Source organism: Tachypleus tridentatus, chromosome 6 (assembly GCF_004210375.1).
Source record: "Tachypleus tridentatus isolate NWPU-2018 chromosome 6, ASM421037v1, whole genome shotgun sequence".
In the NCBI taxonomy this organism is placed as follows: Eukaryota; Metazoa; Arthropoda; class Merostomata; order Xiphosura; family Limulidae; genus Tachypleus; species Tachypleus tridentatus.
In genome coordinates this window covers 133,556,799-133,579,200 of record NC_134830.1, presented here as the reverse complement: position 1 = coordinate 133,579,200, position 22,402 = coordinate 133,556,799, and the positions used below count along the sequence as shown (strand labels likewise).

General features: G+C 31.2%; 1 long non-coding RNA gene across 9 annotated transcripts in view; it reads left to right on the top strand.

The window, feature by feature from the left end:
- The window catches only part of LOC143253709 (uncharacterized), a 397,296-nt gene that overhangs the window by 2,714 nt on the left and 372,180 nt on the right, over positions 1–22,402 (top strand). For 3 of the 9 annotated variants that reach the window (XR_013029797.1, XR_013029803.1, XR_013029800.1), the window contains exons 3-5: positions 2,510–2,594; positions 13,260–13,322; positions 14,086–14,223. This is a non-coding gene — a long non-coding RNA (uncharacterized LOC143253709). The other 6 variants (XR_013029796.1, XR_013029795.1, XR_013029799.1 and 3 more) reach the window with 4 other exon arrangements.

The window sequence follows — 22,402 nt, the reverse complement described above, 5'->3', positions numbered from 1 at the left end:
TCTAACATAGCAGTTTCTAGTAGATTCCTTGACCAATTGGTAAAAAAAGCCATTATGAACAGTTGACAAAAACCTTTTTCTCTCACAGGTTGACTGTAGCATTTCCTGTTTTGTATGCTTGAAATTAAAATCACTCATAATTATGGCTTCACTAACAGCTGAAACATTAATCTCATTGTAACTGTTTGAGTTTTGTCAGTATCCTTTGGTTGTTTTTAACAAATTCCCATTAAATGTCATTTTCCTTTATATCCACTTATAGAAACTTCACTGGATATAATCTCATTGCTGTTATCTTTGATATCTTTAACTAAAACAGGATGTAACTTACATTGTACATGTAAATCCACTTCTCTCTTTTGTACTCTAATTATTAAAAAGCCTTTAACACTATATTTGAAGGAAATTTTTGTCACACATTATCTTTGTTTAACCATATTTCAGTTATTCCCATTATATCAAAATCTTTCATTCCTACTAATGCTCTAAAGTTATCTATTTTATATCTTTTACTTCTGTTATTATGATAGTAAGAAATAAGTCTACCCTTATAATTACTTCTATACTAATTTCTCAACTAAACTTTTCTCTGCCTCTTATTTATTTTTCATTAGTTTATTGTGGACCTCACCACTATCTAGTCATGTTGTGTATGTCACGAGTAACAATAAATATGAACTTAATGAATTTTAGTAATTTTACTTTAACTCCACTGCATACTTGTGTAGATTTTTACATTCAACTCATAGTAAGAAACTACATACGTCAAAGTTTTAGGATTCTTCTACAGTAGATGTCTGTGATTTGTTAGTGATAAATTTGAAAATAACATGCAGCAAGCAATCCACTTATTTTAAAATAATTAGATATTTAAAACAAGTTAAATGTACCTACAAGAATCCTCTAGACTATGATGACTACAGTTGTATCTTAAATGTGACAGTTCTCTTCATGTTAAAAGTCCACTTAGGCTGATTAAATTATTTTAGAATCCATTTCATAAGCTGAACTAACTTAGAATAACGTGTAACAAGTTATTCTCCATATTTCTATCAAACTGTTAAATTCATTTTTAAATATCAACCAGTTTCAAAATGAGTATTGTTATAGATTTTTTAATGGTACATTATGATAATAAAATGAATTAAATATGTTAAAATAATTCACCCAGAAAGTTCAAAGAATACAGGTATTTCATTCAAAGTTAAATACTTAATTTAGTGTTGGCCTGCTGTATAGTTTGTATTGTACCTCAGTGTTATTACTATATCCTACTTGAGTTAGATCAATGAAGTGTTATTAAATCTGTAGCAGATTAGGTTAGAAAAACTACTTTCTTTACCAAGAAATATTTAAGATACATATATAATACAGACCCATAATGAAGCAACAGTTCCATTACTTAGTAAATTTATCTAAAACCCATATTGAGTTACATTGTCCTTTATGAGCAGAAATATATCAAACAGCTTTACAATTTTCAACAAGAAACATATTGAAACATGTTTAGAATCAGAAAGAATAATCAGGTTTGTTATTCTTCTGAGAACAAAAATATAAGAGAGTGTTACTTAGGAAATATGACTGGTTAATTGGTGTTTAATAATTTTAGCTTAAAGAGACCCACAAAACATTTGCAATAAAATTAATATATTTATTGTAACAGTACTTCTTTAAATACTAGAGTAATACAAAAGAACTCTTATCACATACACCAAAATTCTAAGTCCACTTGTCTTAGGCCCGACATTTGTTAATCATTTATTTTGTATACATCCTTTCTGCTATAAAGAAATAAATTACCACTGTAATTTATGTATATTTTTTGGTTTAATTTAGTTAGGGCTGAACTTTACCATACTCAAAACAATAAATAAACTTACCAAGTTGTTGTATGACTTATTAATGTTAGACCTTTTTAACACTTTCATAAGCTTTTAATATGTGTTACTTCAAAATGTTGACTGAAGTATATTTACACCTGCTTTTTGTTTATATCTTTTAAAATGAAGTGCACATAAAGTTTCAGAACAGTATTATTATAAGAGATAATTTAATGTTACTTAATACATTTTGTTAGAATATTTGTTTTATGTGGAAAGAAATGCAAGTTAAACATCTGTGCAATGTGGCTAACTGTATTTATATTTGTTGTATTAAGATGTGTCTCATTTTAACGTTTAGAAATTTATATTAGTAATAAAGTTTTTGTTTAACTGTAATGTTAGTGCAACTTATAGCAGTTTAAATATATTATAAGAATTTTGATATTGTATTCAAACTCAGGTTTTTATAGTTGAAAGTGATTGATAATTTGTTTTATTCTCAGAATTACACTTTCATGTAGTTGTAAAGTTATACACTTTAATATTAGTAAGACAGTAGGAAATTGCTTTTGGCAATGTTTTGAATAATATTTTAGTTGGTATTTCTCAAGTTAAATTGATTTTGTTTGTGTTCTGGATGGAATTAACTAGTGTATTGATATTTTCAAATACATATTTCACAGATGAGAATGAGTTTTCAATGTTGTAGTGTGGTTAGAAGATGAAGAAATATTAAATCATTCAAAGTGGGAAAGTGTGCCTAAACAAGTGAGTACATGTTTGTATGTATTTTAATTGATAGATACTTATATCTTTAATTTTAGGAACTGCTCTGGTAGTTTGTTTTCTAGTAAGTAATATTGAGATGCTATTTCAAAAACACATGTTTTTCTGTTGAAGGTTGTGGAGTAAATGAACTTATGAAGTTAATCCTAAAATCATTGATAGATTACTCTCTGTTTTGTAAATACAATTTGTTGACTACAAAATCACATAAAGCTTTAAACAGAAACACTATCAGTAATGCAGTTATTTCCTTTTTTTACTGTTTAGGTTTTCTGTGTAGATTACACTGTATATATGAAAACTGTGAGGTCATCCCATAAGTAGTATCATTTTTAACACTAAGATTTAAAAGGAGGAAAAATAACTCAACAACTTTAATCAATTACATATTTTTCATGTATTCTCAATAACAGTCTGGAAATGTATCAAAATATTTTCAATATCACACTTATAAAAAATCAAGTTGTTTTGAGATAAAAAAGGTACAAGGGTTACTTTTTAACAAATCATAGAAGTAAACTGTTTTTCATTCAGATGATGTGTCAAGTTTTTGAAAAGATTATAATCTGAAGGAGCAAGATCAGGAGAATAAGGAGGATGGGAAGTTTTTCCAGCTAAGCTGTTCAATTTTTTTAAGTGACCCTAGCGATGTTAGGATGTGCATTGTTATGGTGGAAAACAACTCCTTTCTGATTTACCAAAGCAGGCCTCTTTTTATTTATTTTTTAGTGCAGCTTTCAATTAATCCAGTTACTGCTAGTGTCTCTCAGCAGTTATTGTGTGATTTGTTTGTAACAACTAAAAGAGTGTTACACCACCTGAAGTACAGGTTCACTTTTGACTGTGGTGTAGCTGGTTCTACTACATTAACCCACTGTTGGCAGTGCATGACATTTTGATAGAGTATCCATTTCTTATCTCCAGTCACTAACTAGGTGGTTCAAAAATGAAGCTTGAAGTTCATGAGAGTGAAGAGATGTGCAGATGTTTACTCATTCTCTCAGATTATAAGCTGACAACTCATGTGGTACCCATTTTCCAAACTTTAAAACTCTACCAAGTTGCAAATGTTGATGGACAATGGAAGGAGATGAATTAAGTTTCTGGGCTAATTTTTCAACAGTTACAGAACAATTTTTCTCAAGTGTTGCTAGAAGCAGGTCATTATCAAACTCAATAGAGCATCCAATGCGAACTGCATCCGTCAAACTGTAGTCACCAGTTTTAAACTTATGGAACCATCTTTGACACTTCCCTACATTCAGAATGTCATTGTTGTATACATCTTGAATGGTTCTTCAGCAGCACTCTTTCATTTTCTGAAGTTGTAAAACATTATATTCCTTATGTGCTCTTCTGATACCTCCATGATAATTGGGGCTTCTAAATTAGATAAAACAAAAATTAGTAAAGAAACAAATTTGTTTACTCTGAATGTTATCATTTCATCCCATGTAACTTGTGTGACTTTGAGAATAACTTCATTTAGCCAAGAAATATGCATTTAAACTTATCCTATCCCAAAAAATGACATTACTTATGGGATGACCTAATATGCATTTTAAAAAAACAACTATTCTATGCAAAAAGAATATTAATAACTTTTACACACACACACACACACATATATATATACATGTTACTGTTTGTTTATGGTAGTAGGAATCACCATCTTCTTGCTCCTTTCTTTTCTATTTTTTCAGTAGCAAATATTTCTATCATGTATTTTATTCTCAAATATCTGATGTATATAAAATAAGTAAATTACTGTGAGTTGCACATCTTTCATATCAAGCTTACCAATTTGTGTTGCTGTGAATGTAATTTACTACATAATGTCTTGAGGAGGAAGTTACAGTAGAACCTTTCTAATTAATACTTCATGTCATATGATACAGTTTTAAAGTTCAGGAAAATGACACACCTACAATGTCATTCATTATGAAAATAATGATGAAAGTTGATGTTAGGTAAATTTTCATAAAGACCATTTATGGATATTTATAGAAAATTAAAGATATCATTCCACCTTTTATAATATTTGCTGAGTGAGAGAAAATGAACAAATCAACTAAAAAAACATGTACATTCTAAATGTAAGTGATACCATTATCAGTACTGGTAACTTGTAATATAAAACAAATATTTTAAAATTGGTGATGACAAAGTTTAAATTCTTTATAATAATTAATGGAGAATTTCATTAATTGTTTGAGAAACAAGTAGAAAATCTTATTTTTTGTTCTTCAAGTTTAATTCCAAAGTAAAGAACATTCTGTAATATCTTGTATCACTAATAAAATTGGGAATTATTTAAGAAATTACAGTAAGACTCTTGTAAGACTGCTAATGAGTTGAGAGTTAATTTTTTGTAATGTTATTTTTTGATGCTTTTTATGATAAAGCATATGTAACATTTTTGTCAGTAGAAATTTCAAGCTTGAAAACATTTTCTTACAGAGGAATGGTTAAGTATGAATCCCTGTAGATTCTTTCACAATGCAAGTCAAATTTACAGTACACTAACTTTGTCATTGTTTATACAAATTGTGTTGGTAAAAAGTTGTAGTTTAATGTTATATACTCTTTATTTATCAGCCTATCTTTATAATGCTCTTCCCTGTAACATATGTTAAACTTGTAATACAGAAGTGTGGAAATGTGTCAGGACAAAGTCAAAAATAGATTTCAGGTTGTCTCAAAAGAACAGTAGAAGGTGAATCCCATATTAAACATCAATATTTTATTGTTATTCTAACTTAGTACAACTGAAATATAGTTAGAGTGATTGATTAAGGAAACAGTTAACATTTTGTTGTCTCTCTCTTGCTTTAATTACTATACATGGTTTTTTAGGTATTACTGCAAGATATTTAATAAGAGTGTTCTTTGAGATTTTACTCCAAGTGTCTCTGATACACTCACATGAAGCTTTTTTGGAAGTCACTTTTGATTTGTCAAGTTTTCAATCTATCAAATCCCAGATCTGCTCAATTAGGTTGAGACTGCAACTTTTTGGGGGGCAGTTACATCATTTGAATGATTTCAGCAACAGCTTTCATAGCTAAGTAAATTTTTCTGCATAGGTTGTATGAGTATTTGAGGTTATTATAATCTTGGCAGTAGAGTCCTTTACCAATAATGTGCAAACTACCGGGTATACCCTACTCAATCAATACTGCATTGTACTTGTGCTGGTCTATTATTCCATTTATTTTGTAGATATTTTCTATCACCTCAGCGGAAAAATGTCCCCAGATCATCACACTGCTTCTACCATGCTTTATGGCAGGTGTTATGCATTGAGATAAGTATCTTTCTACTCCCTTCAGCCAGGCATATTACCTACATTTTGACCCAAATACTTCAAACTTGGACTCATCCATCCATAACAGCTCTTTCCGATTATTAGCAGTCCATTTTTTGTATTTTTCAGTAAATTTAAGTCTCTTGCCAATATTTGAATATTAAAGTAAAAGCTTTTTAACTGATGCACAACCAGATATTCCATTATCAGTGAGTCTTCTTGATTCTTTAGATCTGGACACCTTTCTGTCATTTAATATATGTTCATTTATATCACTTTGACATCAGTGGCAGTCTTTCGTTTGTACTAAAGGCAGAATGAACAAAGATACCTGACATCAGTATCATTGAGTTTAAGTGTTCTGCCTCTATGTTCAAATTTTCCTGTCTTGGCCTCAAGGGTGTGTTTGACAGTGTTTTGGGAACAATTGAAGTCTGCAGAATTTGGAGAGTCCAAAGAGAATCACATAAAGGTCTTATGCAAATTCTCTGATCTGTGCTTTTGTGACTGTGGTATGACAACAAAACTTAATATATACTGTTAAACCCTGTTTTTCATTCCTGTCAATAAGTCTAGGACTTATTTATTTATTCCATCTGATACTGTTGCTGTTGACTTCTCTTTCAGTTTGTGATTTTAAACATTCTACAAATTTTCTGTGAATGTAGAAAGCATATTTTATCATTATGTACATTAGTATTTTGGAGATTTAAAGTTGCTAATTCAAGAATGCTGGACATTTGAGATGATCTTATACAAATTAGATATAATTAAGCTATAACATCATTCCTGAAGTTTAGGACTTATCCACATTATAACAAATACATCAAATAAGTAAGTAAATTTGCAACTAATTATCCTTTTTTCTTTTTATATGGAAAATAATATTTTACACAATTTATAACATTTTTATTTGGATGCAATATTAAGTATACAAAAGTAATGTTTAAACACCAAAAACAAATACTGTGTGGAATACCTAATAACCTATAAGTTACACTGCTAACTGATTTACCTTTTTGCTTTTCAAATGAAATTAATATACTCAGGCTATTGCAACTTAGTAGCACTATGTGGCTCCCCAATGGTATGTCTGCAGACTTATACCACTAGAAACCTAGTTTTGATACAGTGGTGAGCAGAGCACATTTAGTACTACATGTCATAAGAGTACATTCTGACTGCATAAAAAAAAAGTGTTATATTATTACGTGTTAACTGTGTAAAGCCAAAATGTTATGAAGTTATGTTATTACTAAGCATATGCTACACATTATTTGGATATTATCAAACTACCATATCACCACGTGGTGTTTATGCTGAGAAGCTACTGGAAATATTTTTTTATTGATGTGTGAACTGTTGGTGGGGGATATCTTCCCAAATCTAGGAACATGATACATTACTGTATATTATCCATCTGAGGTCTTAGAAAAACTGAAGTGTGTATATAGCTTCTGAGCCTTCTGCACCCAGTGACACGCAGGAGTCCACCGTGAACGATGTTGAAATTATCATATTTAAACAAATCTTATTGAGTCCATTTTAAAAACATATAGTTTTACTTATGTTTTGTTATCTAATGAAAGATATAACAAATTAACAAAATTTCCTAGAGGGGTACTTTTTTATGAGGGAGAATCTCAAATAGCATTACAGACAAGTTATTATACATGTATGTAATTTTTTTTTTTTTTTTACTTTATGTTATTAGCTTTATATAATACCTGCTACTCTGTGGATCTCATTAGAACCATTAAATTATCAGATGGTAACATAAATGGTGCAGGATGGGAACTATATTTATAATGTAGGTTGGGTTCAGTATAGTAACACCCTAATACTTTGTTATTTATGTCAAAACATTGTATTGAGAGCTGAAATGCTAAATTCAAGGACAGTCTTGCTGTCTTCCCTGTTGGTGTAATGTTTTTTCTTTATAATTTATTATCATTTTTTGGTTTCATTTTATTTATTCAGTTTTTGTGAACATCCAGCTTTCCACATTTGCTCAATTTCTGTCTTAATCATGTGAGGCTGACAATATGGAGGTAAAACTAGTTAGATGCTGTACCCTCCAATGTCATTTTTATCTTACTTCCCTCAGTACCTCTGAACACCAGGGCAAATTATATGATAACACACCTTATGATTTGTGCCAGGTACTGGTTGTTTGTGTTGTTGTGGCTGCAATTGTTCCTCTCTCATAAAGTGGCCTTTAATTATATTCCATTTAATATTTGGATAAGCTATGTCAGATTTGTGCTGTCCTTTCTTTGGATGTTCTATACAAGTACAGTTTCCTTTCTCTATTCTCATACAGGATGTAACAATTAGAAACAATGTTATCGTCCTATTCTGACTCATTGTTTTCCTCTGCAGTCTCCTGGTCAAGCCAGTGAACTGAGGGTTTGTCTGAGATGTGTGGACACAGCTGATAAATGTGCTCTATGTACATTGCATTGGATCTGTGTAGCTCATACATTACAGGGCTAACTTTGTCAGAGTATTGTACATACCAATATAGCCACATCGATACTGTTTTTATGCTTCTGGCATGTACTACAGTCATTCTCAGTCATTACATTGGGACATTAGTTCTTTTATTCTATGATCTTAACACAAGTTAATTTTCCTGCAACATTTACATTCAATGTGCTATTATCTCTTTATCATCCTACATATTTCTCCTTTATCTGAATCATTCTTTCCTCCTCAAAACAACAGTAGCTAGTGAGGATAACTCATTGATCTACCTTCCTTCCATTAGTAACCTTTATCATATGTCTGATCCAGACAGACTACTTCCTATATGTGATCTTCAATGTTTCATTGCTCACACAACTGTCATCTGTAGTGCTTGTTCCCCTCTCTTTATACCTTGGCAACTATTCTGTTTGTGATATTTCTCTTTTCAGCTTCACCAATGGGGACAGGGCTTTTGATTCAGTTGGTTTATTCGTCTCTTTTGTTGTCTTCCTGTACTTTTTTGTTTCATATTTATTCTAATCATATTTGATGTCTTACCTTTTCTCTTGTACTTCATCTTTATCATCCTCTGGAAGAACTTCTTCAACTGCAATAGTTGACTACGTCTAACACATTCGTCTCTCACTGTTTGTATAGTATCACCATTTCATCATCATTGGGCTGTCATCTTTAATGTGTAGCCACTCTTCAAATTTCCATGTGACTTTGGCTAGGTAAGTTATTTTTTATTATTATTAAATTTTTCAGGGGCTTTATTTACCTTTTGATGGTAATTACTTGTTATTAATGTTATTGCATCTTTTGAACTTGAAGTGTAGACATTTTGCTCCTCACCCTATCACTGTATGGATGTTAGTTCCCAGTAACATGGGTTTTGGATGTAGTTGGCTTGCTGAGTGTGGTCTGTTGTGCATTATTCACTGTACTTCTGGAAGCAGTTCCATTGTTTTTTTTACACACCACTTGGACACTGTTTTCCATCCACATGTACCACAATTTTCTTCAATGGACAAAGAGTTCAATTATAGTACAGTCTCTCTCATCAGTTCTTTGCATCTTATTCTCTTGTTTCCAGACATTTTCCTTCTATGGTTTCAAAGGATTCTTCCTTTATTTTGTCGCTCTGGTTCTTTTGCCTATGGAATATGAATTCTAGGTATTTATGTGAACATATGTATAATATTATAATTTATTGATACTAAAATTGTATTTTCGATAGGTATTTAACTCCTTTCACACATCTCACTTTCTTGTTTATAGCAGAATCTTCCAATTTGTGGCAAAACTCGTTGTGATATTCTGGTAAAATTCAATAGAGGAAATAACATGGGTAACCCTGAATATGTGGCAGTTTCACTGGTGGATGGTTGTCTTGATAATTTGCATGAGACAGAATTAGAATAAATCATTTCTAATGGAGGGGAGGCAGAAGGCTTGTGGCATGTGTGTAAGAATGTTGTTTTGCATATAGAGGGCAGCAATGCATGTGAATAGCTATTTATATAAGAAAAGGTAAGTAGTGCATGGAAATGCATTTTCAGTAGAGAAAGTAATGGGGTTTATAACATTATTACACTATATGTGATGTAGAGGGGAAATGTATGTGCTGCTTAACATATTTCTGATGTATTGAAAATGTGATTTAAATCATAAAATATAGAAATGTTCAATATAAGTAACACCTTGCCATTTTCTGACCTATCAAGGAATTAAAAAAAATGCAGAATAACAAGTGGACAGTTTGATTCATCTTACACAAATACAGCTATTACTTTTTACTTCAACAAAAGTTTGTGTTCAAAAATAACTATTTAAGTCCCAGCAAAAATAGTTACATAGTTCATAAAGTTAAAATTTTGAAACTGAATAACTGCACATTTTGATTAAAAGAGAGCATTTAGTAACTTCTGTAAAATAAAATAACAGTGGATAAAGACATCATTACCTTGTGAAATTGTAAAGTCAAATATGCTGTTTGATCATACACAAATTTACAAGATTTATAGAGCAGAATAATCAGTAGTGTCATTGATATTCCTATACTTAAAAGCATACATTTACTTCAATGGATTAATTCAGTCACGAATAATTAGCTGAAAATATTCTAAAATAGTCACTAGTACATCTCTTTGTAACACCAGAATCACTTCCAAAAAGTTATTAGTTATTTTAAAAAGTGGTGCTTACATGTGTCAACTTCACCTACTGTTTATTTTTTATTGATACTTTATGGTAGTCTTCACATAATGAAAGACATTTAGTTATGTATGATATTGTGTTTCCTGTATAATAAGATATGCATACAGTTTTATTATTATACAAATATTTTAAACAGGTGATTTTCCATTGTTCATTTGTTTTTTAAAGCATAATAATTTTATCACTAGAATCTGGTAATGTCTTTATAAACAAGTACATTACAGATTCTGATGATATTTCTTTAATTGTTTTAGTGGTTCAGCTGGTGTATATAAAGCAATAGAAAGAGGAACTTAGTTGTAAGTTGCTGTTAAGATGCTTTATCTTACTGAGCAACCTAATAAAGAATGTTTAATTACTGAACTATTAATATTGTGTGAACTATGTGGATAGTTACCTTGTAAGAGATGAACTCTGGGCAAGTGTTCTTAGTGATACATACACTGCTGGCTAAAATCTTAAGGCCAATGAACATTAAGAAAAAATATGCATTTTACATTGTTAGACTCACCCACTTATATGAGAAGAGCTTCAAAAGATGAAAATAAGAAAAAGGGAAAATAAAAACCTTTTTTAGCATTTAATAGGGAAAATGAACACTATGAAATTAGTCCAAATACAAGCTGGTCAAAAGATTAAGCCCACACTGAAACGAAGTGATAATCAGCAAACACGTAACGAAATTTAGTCATTTGTGTTCAAGCATTAGCGTTGTCAACATTTCCCACTGTCATCTCCTATGTTACATTGGATAAAAACATGGCAAAGGCTAAAAAGTTGACAGAGTTTGAACTTGGCAGAATTGTCGAGTTGCAAAAGCAAGGTCTTTCTCAATGTACCATCATTGGTGAGATTGGATGTAGTAAAACTGCTGTTGCAAATTTCTTAAAAGACCCTGAGGGATACAGAATGAGAATTTCAAGTGGTCAGCTCCAGATAATTTCGTCGGCGTTGAGCAGAAAGATTTGACGGGTTTTCCCAACAAGACACCAGCTGATCGTCGAACCAGAAGAAGGCCCTTACAGATGCAGAATGCAGCTCTAGAACAATAAGACAGAATCTATGAGAGAAAGGCATTAAAAACCGTAAACGTCTTCAAAGGCCACACCTCCTTCCACACCACAAAATAGCTCGGTTAAATTTTGCTGAGAAGCACCAAACATGGGATGTAGAAAAGTGGACAAAGATTTTGTTCTCTGATGAGAAAAAATTTAACCTGGATGGTACAGATGGCTTCCAACGTTGCTGGCACGATAAGGATATCCCACATGAGACATTTTCTACACGACACAGTGGAGGAGGTTCCATCATGATCTGGGGTGCTTTCTCCTTCCATGGAACAATGGACCTTCAGGTTATACAGGGGTATCAAATAGCAGCTGGCTACATTGGCATGGTGAAGAGAGCATCTTTATTGACTGAAGGCCCTCACTTGTGTGGAAATGACTGGATCTGCAATCCACAATGCCTGCAGGACAAAGGACTTTTTCATGGTGAATGACATGATTTTTTTGGACTATCCAGCGTGTTTGCCCAAACTGAACCCCATTGAAAATGTTTGGAGGTGAATGGTAAGGAAAGTCTATAAAAATGGATGTCAATTCCAAACAGTACATGGTCTTTGTGAAGCCATCTTCACCACTTGGAATAACATTCCAGCCAGCCTTCTGCAAATGCTTATATCAGCCATGCCAAAGTGAATGTTTGCAGTTGTTCTCAATGCAACTCACTACTAAGATCTCTTGTTGGGCATTTTCTACCCTGTTTCGGATTTCCTTTTGGTATGGTTTTAAACCTTTGGCCAGTTGGTATTTAGGCTAATTTCATAGTGTTCACATTTTCCCTATTAAATGCTAAAAATTTTTATGTTCCCTTTTCTTATTTTCATCTTTCGAACTTCTACTCAAATTAGTGGTTGAGTCTAACAACACAAAATGTATATTTTTTTTCTTTATGGTCATTGACCTTAAGATTTTGGCCAGCAGTGAATTAGTTAATTCTCCTGTAATTTTAATTTAACATTCTGTAGAGTGTAAGTTAAGGTAATACCTATTAAACTTAGTAGATCAAACTTGAGTAACACTATTTGTTTAAGAATACTTGTACGTATCACTCTCACTGGTTTGCTTTTTTAAAATTTTGGTTATACATAATACATGATAATTTTAATGTGAGAGACTGTGGGTAGTAGCTACAATTGCTTTTGATACACTGATTTTCATTTCATTTATATGTAACCATAAGTTTTCAAGCCATAAACAAAACACATTCAAATTGAGCTAAGTGCACTGCATATTTTTTAAAAAAAGATCCTAGGGTACAAGCTACAATGTGGGATTAAAAAATGTATCCTAGGTTTTGGAGGTGACTGATGAAGTAGGACCCATATTGCAATGAGGAGACACTGTTTTTTAACCTTAACCTCCAATTTGCTAGTCTTACATGAGAAATTTAGAAATCAGGAGAGTGAGATGTGAGTGCTCAAGCCCACAACATCACACATCTGTTTCTTATTCAAGAAAAAGTTAAAATACTTTTCAGAATTATTATGGTTTTTATACCTTATGTATTATATAGAAACTGAAATACATCATGATGTATTCTACCATATTAATATTGCTTTTGATATGTAGTCTTAAATGTGTTTACAGATGGAACCTCTTTGCTTTCTACTTTTAGAGATACATTTCCCTGACATTGAAATCCTGACATAAGTAAGGAATTTTTTCAGCATTAGTCATATATAAAAGAATTTCTAAAGTGTGGAATATCAGGTTTACAATTTCACCCATTTAAAGTTCTAAATATTTATTTTTCAGTATTTGTTTTTAAAGTCTGGCACTAAAATTGTACTAATGTATAACTTGTAATTATAAATATTTATTCTTTATCAGTGAGAGTTAAATATTTTCTTTAGGAGTGGTTGGAATGAAATACAGTTTTATTACATATGAGTTCTGCAGTTATAACACTTAGAGAGACATAAATCAGGTAGATAATTGTGACTAACCAACAATAATTGGCTTTATAAGTACAATGAAATTATTTACATAGCTAAAACTCATTCAAAACGAAAAGCATAAGCTATTATATTACTGTAACTTTATTGAATGTTATTTTTATACATTTTAAAAATGTATGTTGGTACATTTTATCTGTTTTTATAACTTTAAATATTAAAACAACTTATGTAACAAGTGTGTGGTACAAGTATTGTGTACATATTAACTGAAAGTATGAATTATTATACTGTACATAGCTATCTTTAATATTAAATTAGTTTTCATAATATTTGTGTGTTTTTCAATAGTTAGGTCACTGATATTCTTAGGGTGAATAAAAACAAGTGATAAAAGTCTGCTTTATGTAAATCTCACACCCTATCATTGAAGTGTTTTATATTGTTACTCTCAACATGGCTACAGTTCAGTTATATTCATCTCTTACAAAAAGGTGATATAACTATTTTAATTTCAGGAACTGATCCTAAATCTGTACTGTGTGTGTTTTATAAGTAAGGACAGTGTAAGAAAGGTGACAAATGCAAGTTTTACCACGATGATGTTGAAAGTAAGAATGAAAAGAAGAGTATTTACGTAGACTTGAGAGATGAAGGTAATGTAGTTTATCTTGTTATCTATTATCTACTAAAAACGTAAAGCATAAAGGTCTTTTAAATAAACTGTATGGTTTTCTGTGTTTGCATTATTAGTGTTAATCTCCTGAAATGTTTTACCAGTTAAAATGGCAATCTTCAGTTTTACCTTTTAGAAAATTAATGTAGATAAATCTAATTCTGTTAAGGGCTTATATCTTTCTTTTCAAATATAAAAAGTTTAAATTTTATATTTTTTGGTCAAGATGAATTTTTATCTAATTAATAATTTGGATTTCAATCAGTTAATTATAACATACTGCACTTGATAAACCAGAATAAACATATGATGTGATGTTGAGAAACCCACTTGTTGAGAAATATATATGCAAAAACGGCTCGTTTGGGTTGAGAATATATTTTACATTGAAGAGCGAAAAACGTTTCGACCTTCTTCGGTCATCGTCAGGTTCACAAAGAAAAAGGTAACTGACCGAAACCTGACCACATGTTTGAATGGAGTTGTGTAACTGAGTGTCGAAATGTAGAGGGCGGTATTAGATGTTTGAATACATAATTTTATTTATTTTATTATATTAATATAGGTATAAAGGCATTCCTTTATATTGGTTTATTTTGGGTTAAAGTTGTTATATAAGTAAGGCTTCTTTAATTTTGCGTTTGTTTATGTTTGTTTCTTTATTTAGTATTTGGGTGTTTTCTGTGGTTATATTGTGTTTATTTGACTTGCAGTGTTCGAAAACGTGTGAAGGTGACTTTTTATGTTATTTGAATCTGGTTTCAATTTTTCTACTTGTTTCTCCAATATAGAAGTCGTGGCAGTTATCACATTGTATTTTATAAATAATGTTGGTGTGGTGTTTGTCAGTGTAGTTTTTACATAGTATAGACCTCAGTTTTGTGCCTGGTTTTTTGAATAAATTTGGTATTAACTGGAATGTCATATTTTGTTACCAATTTTTGCCAAATGTTGTTTATTTGTTTCCTGATGTCAGGAATATATGGTATACAGCGGTATATGGTTTCGTGGTTTTTTGATTTGTGAGCTGTATTTACTTTAGTTGGTTGATTTTGCTTTCTGTCTAGGTGTGTGTGTATAATGTTTTCTATGGCTTGTGGAGGAAACTTATTAATGTTGATGAAGTATTGTTTTATTTTGTCTAATTCATCGTTAATTTTATCTGGTGAGCAGAGTTTTATGGCTGTGTTTATGTGGTTTCTTAGTATGTTGAGTTTTTGTTTTGTTTCATGTGCTGAGTCCCAAGGAATGTATAGTCCAGTGTGGGTGATTTTTCGGTGGATTTCTGTTTTGAATTGTGTGTCAGTTCTTGTAATTTTGAGGTTAAGAAATGATATTTGATTGCTTTCTTCCTGTTCACATGTGAAGTTAATGTTGGGATGTATAGAGTTAATGTGATTGAAAAAATTAAGTATGTGCTCTGTAGATTTGAATCCCGCAACCGCGTCATCTACATATCTGTACCAGTATAGTGGTGGATGTAATGCTGTATTAATTGCTTGTGTTTCAACTTGTGTCATAAAATATTGGCTAGAACTGGTGATATTAGGTTGCCCATGCTTAGGCCATTTGTTTGTATATAGTTTTGGTTGTTGAACATGAAGTTTGTCTTTATCGTGGTGAATTCTATTAGGGTTGCTAACTGGTTACTGGTAATTTCTATAGTTGGGTTAGGGTCTCGGATATAGAGTTCTGAGACTATCTTGCAGGCTTCAGCGGTTGGAACTTCTGTAAAGAGGGATATAACATCGAAACTGGCCATTAAGGGTTTATGATTAAGTTGATTTAGATTAGATTTGAAATTAAAAGAGTCTTTGATGAATGAACTGGCTAATGTTACATATTTAGAGAATGCCCATGCTATGTATTTACCAAGATTGTAATTAAACAATTCATATGTGGACATTATTGGGCGTAATGGACAATCTGGTTTATGAGGTTTGGGGATGCTGTATATTTGCGGTGTGCGTGAGTCGGTTTTACGTAGGTAGGAATAAAGTGTTTGTGAAATTGTGTTGGCTTTTTTCATTTGTAGTAGTAATTTGTTCAGTTGTGTCTCGTGTGTCTTTGTTGGATTTGTGTGTTTTGGTTTAAATTTGTTCGTGTCTGATCGGATGTTATTCATTTTTTGGATGTATTCATTCGTGTTCATTATGACTATAGCGTTACCTTTGTCTGCTTTTAGAATTTTTATGTTTTTGTCTTGTTTTAGGTTTTTAATGGAATTAATATCTCTTTTTGTAAGGTTGTTTTTTAGTTTTCTGTTTTGTGAAATTATGTTGATGGTTTTGTGAGAAAATTCTTTGAAAAAAATCGTTTAAGATGTTGTTTTTAGGTGTTTCTGGAAAATATAAATTTGTAATTTTTGTAATAAAATTATCTAAGTTGTCTTCTTTCTGTTGGTTGTTTTTGGTTGTTTCCTTGTTTTTCTTCTCTGTAGAAAGTAACACAAGTCTCCTGGCTAGGTCTTCTAAACATGTTTTGATTTCTATGGTTGGAATGTACGTAGGTGCTATTGTGAAGTTGAGTCCTTTGTTAAGTGGATGTATCTCGTCTGTGTTTAATTGTCAGTCGGATCTGTTAATTATGAGGTTAGTCAACGGTTTGTCGTTTTGGTGTCTTTTCTGTTGTTTGCATCTTAGTTTTCTAGTTTTTGTTGTGGCAGATCTTTTTTTGTCTCTGTCGTTCTTAGTATTGATTTGGTTTATGTTTCGTTGTATAAGTCCGTAAATCTCTGGTTTAATGCAGCATGCCAGTTGATGGTCTAGGTTCATTTTTTTGATTTTGTAAGTCACATAGTTTTTTGTATTTTGTGTTCAACATGGCTTTAAGTAGTTTTTTCTGTAAATTGTGGATAATGTTTGTGTATGTATTAAAATTTTTTTGAAAGTTTTACCTTTACAAAATTAGAGGTTATTTCTCAACCCAAACGAGCCGTTTTTGCATATATATTTCTCTACAAGTGGGTTTCTCGACAACACTGATTATTATTTCATCACGGCTATTGTACGAGAAGTGTTAGTCTTTGTGTTTTTCTCAGTGTATTTGTACTTACCTGTTACCATTATGTCTGAACTAGCATACCGTACACCACTATTAACAGTACACGCTCACACGATCATTAAGAAACTAAGAAATTTAAACCAACGAATTATCAATAGAAGAAATGACATTTATTTTATTTAAAAATGTAGAAAAGAACAACTAACCCCTAATTTTGTAAAGGTAAAACTTTCAAAAAATTTCAAGTCTAATCTAAATCAACTTAATCATAAACCCTTAATGGCCAGTTTCAATGTTATATCCCTCTTTACAGAAGTTCCAACCACTGAAGCCTGCAATATAGCCTTAGAACTCTATATCCGAGACCCTAACCCAACTATAGAAATTCCCAGTAACCAGTTAGCAACCCTCATAGAATTCACCACGATAAAGACAAACTTCATGTTCAACAACCAAAACTATATACAAACAAATGGCCTAAGCATGGGCGACTCAGTATCACCAGTTCTAGCCAATATTTTTATGACACAAGTTGAAACACAAGCAAATTAACACAGCATTATATCCACCACTATACTGGTACAGATATGTAGATGACATGGTTGCAGGATTCAAATCTACAGAATACATACTTAATTTTTTCAATCACATTAACTCTATACATCCCAAAATTAACTTCACATGTGAACAGGAAGAAAGCAATCTAATATCATTTTTTAACCTCAAAATTACAAGAACTGACACACAATTCAAAACAGAAATCCACCGAAAAATCACCCACACTGGACTATACATTCCTTGGGACTCAGCACATGAAACAAAACAAAAACTCAACATACTAAGAAACCAAATAAACACAGCCATAAAACTCTGCTCACCAGATAAAATTAACGATGAATTAGACAAAATAAAACAATACTTCATCAACATCAATAAGTTTCCTCCACAAGCCATAGAAAACATTATACACACACACCTAGACAGAAAGCAAAATCAACCAACTAAAGTAAATACAGCTCACGAATCAAAAAACCACGAAACCATATACTGCTGTATACCATATATTCCTGACATCAGCAAACAAATAACCAACATTTGGCAAAAATTAGTAACAAAATATGACATTCCAGTTAATACCAAATTTATTCAAAAACCAGGCACAAAACTGAGGTCTATACTATGTAAAACCTACACTGACAAACACCACACCAACATTATTTATAAAATACAATGTGACAACTGCCACGACTTCTATATTGGAGAAACAAGTAGAAAAATGGAAACCAGATTCAAAGAACATGAAAAGTCACCTTCACATGTTTTTGAACACTGCAAGTCAAATAAACACAACATAACCATAGAAAACACACAGATACTAAATAAAGAAACAAACATAAACAAACGCAAAATTAAAGAAGCCTTACTTATACAACAACTTAAACCCAAAATAAACCAATATAAAGGAACGCCTTTATACCTATATTAATATAATAAAATAAATAAAATTATGTATTCAAACATCTAATACCGCCCTCTACATTCCGACACTCAGTTACACAACCCCTTTCAAACATGTGGTCAGCTTCCGGTCAGTTACCTCTTTCTTTGTGAACCTGACGATGACCGAAGAAGGTCAAAACGTTGTTCGCTCTTCAATGTAAAATATTCTCACCCATACACACTGCCTGCATCCATATACTAGTAACAACATTTACTAGTTCATGTCTTGTCTTACGTATTGTATGTTATAAAATGTTTTTCATTTTAAGTTGAATTTTTTTCATTTGTAAAACTTGTGATTTCTTTGCTAATGTGATGTTAACGTGCATCTGCTTACAGAAGAACTGAGTCATTTAACCAATCAAAATAAGTGTTTGTGATAATTATTTTAGCAATCAATCAAAATAATGATTAAATCAGTTGTCATGAAAATAATAACCTAATTGAAATTAATGTTTCTAGTTATTCCAAATATCCAGATGATCAAAATATTTGTTAGGTACAAACTTACATAAGAGGCAGGTGTGGGGGATGCTTTATGACTTCCATTGCCATTAAATTTATTATTTCTGTCATTTTTATTGCAAAGCTACAGAAGCTATCTACTACTACACCAATTTTGAACCATTGACTGTTAACTCTCTGGCTATTTAAATAATCAGGTGTAAATTTCTTGTATATTGATATTTTTCTCACACTGTGTGATGTTTTTACTTTACAATTGTATCACTATTATTTAAAGTTGTATAAGCAGGAGCCCAAGTGGTCCAGTCATTCATATTATTAGTAGTTAATAACTTCAGTTCTGTGTGAGAAAATGCAGGTGAAGTGAAGGGATCCATAGGGGTTTACTTCATACACATTTTTCAGAGATTAATAATTATGTTGTTTAATATTATATTTGAAAAGGCATGAATTTAAGGTAGAGATAAGGGAGTTGAAACCCCTTCCCTTCTAGCTATTCTTTTTTTCTTTTTTGAAAAGTAATGCCTGTATCATTTAATGTTTTTATCTGTGGGGTCTTAACTCCTCCCTCCATTTCCCCCCTTAATTTGATAAGGAAAACAGTCAATAGCAATGAAAATAAATATTAGGTTTCAATATCTGTTGATTGGTCTATTAATTACGTTTATTATTATTTATTTGAATTTAGTTTATTTTGAATCTATAACAGTCAGGTGTAGCTTCAGCCATTAACTTATGAATACAACAATATGAACATCAACTAAATGTTTCCCTGATAAATTATCAGGCTTTGGTTTTTTTCCAGAAGTTAACAGTGTGCATGCATTCTAGACTTTATGGAGATTTGTTTTTATTAAAGTTAGCATTATTTTTCGGAAGTTATAATGCACAATGGAGGGGTTTAGACATTTTCATTGTTGGTTGGTTAGCTTGGCATTTTATGGTGCAAAGCAACTAGGCTATCTGCACCAGACATTTTAGTAATGAAGTTATAAAAAATTTGCCTTTTTTCTCTAAATGGTAATAAAAAAACTATTTCAACCCAAATTTTGAAATAACTATTTATGGTTATTATTTCTTACATCATTTGTAGCCCTTATATTTATGACACATGTAGCTCTTGTAACATATGCCTACTTTAAAATCTGTTTTTCATTGTTTGAAAGTTATAATGCTCCTGACAAATGTTTTAGTACTGTTGATATCCAAGATAATTAAAATGCAAGTGACAAAAAAGAACTGAAAACAGACTGATGTTTGCAAACACTAAAATGTGAATATAGGTGTAGTCATGGTTTTCCTTTCAAAATATAATAATTTATTTCAATTAAAGTTTTCAAATGTTTGTTTAACTGTTTTTATTTTTTAATTGATCACATTAGTAGAAATAAAGATATAAATTTTAAATTGTTCATTACAACCTATAATAACCTAAAATACATTTTTGTCATTTAAAAACTTTAACAGCTCCTTAAATAAACTTGAGAGTTAGACAGGTATAGATCATATATAAATTTGTAACTGTAAAAGGTGATGCATTTCGTTTGTTCTCTCAGAACATCTCAGTGATGTTATACTTAACATGTGGTGAAACTTGTGGTTACCATGAAACACATTCATCTATTTAAAACACTGATACTGACACTCATAATGTATAAATATTAAAAACAGACTTGTTTGTGAGCTTTATGATGTTTTAGTTATTAAACTTTCTATATTCCCGTTGGTAACAAAACATTTCGTTGTGTCATAAATTTAATACCTATTTAGTTTAATAACCTGACTGTATTCAAGAAGTATTATCTTCAAAATTGACTTACTAAAAAAGTATCTTATCATAAAAAACTACTAACTATTATGGTATTATTTTTGAAATAGAAATCCTGTAACCCAAGCACTTTTGAAAGGTTGACCTTTCTTCCTCAGGGACAAAATGTGTGTAGTGGTATAATCGAAGAGTGATATGTATGTATGGTTTTCCAGGAAACATTTATTTTTCTATGAACTATTGTAAGCGTTTTATTTCTGGTACAATGTAGCCTTTGGCAAGAGTGTATGTGAAAAGGTGTTATGGATATTTTACTTTAGAAATAACTAAATATGTGAATATATATAAAATTGTGCTTAGGTGTTTAAGTAAAATAAATATGACACCTGGAGATTGACTGGTAAAAATATACTAATCAGTTTATAAAAACAGGCATGAAAAATTATCTTAAAAAATGGTAAGTTTTAGGAAATTTGGTCTTCATAAAACTAATTAATGAATAAAGTTATTTTTCTGATGAAACCAATGAATGTAGATCACTAATTCCAGAATCTATGTTAATTACAAAAGGTTTAACAGTATTTAGATGAGCAATCCCAAGTAATACTAAACTTTCAAATAGAATTTCTCTTATTATTATCTATCAGTTTAAACTCAAACATTTCATGGATTTTGAAGAAACATTTTTATCTTCTGCAGCTCAATCATTGTCATAAACAGATATTTCCTGAAGTTCTTGTTGCCTCCTTCCAAAAAAACAGAACTCAACATAAATCTTCTAAACATTAAAATGGTATCCTTGTTCACAGAAAAGGTGTTTTTCTGTCAATAACATCCTACTATTAGAGTTGTAAGGATTATTGTTGATTTCTTGTTGCTCTAATTTTGAAATGAGTGTAAAAACTTATTTTAATTTTTTTTAGTCCATGCAGTAAAGCCTTTTGTCAAACCTACAAGTTCATAAAAGTACCACTAACTCATTTTCTGACATGCACAAACAAAGAAACTTTACATAAAGAAATCAGTTGTTAAACAAAAAACACCCTTTCCTCTGTCATTTACATAACTCTTGCTCCTGATGTCTCTAGCCATGTTATGAGGGCTTTAACTTGCTACATTCACAGTCTTGACCTTTGTTTCTTTTCTATTCTGGACACATGGCTGCATTTTGCTTCTACCTGTTCTACAGGTACATTCATTATTAATTAAGAAACAATTTCTCTGAATGTCTTAATTTTTAGGTTGTTTCTGACTCTTATATTTGTTTCTTTTTTGTTTCTCTCCACTCCTTATTTGGGCTCATCCATTTTCACTTTGTTTGCAAATTATGGAATATCTGGTTACCTGAGCTCTTTTGATCCAATGGTTACATAACGAACAGTCTGGCTGTATACACCATCTTGCTTGTGCTATTCATTTCTGT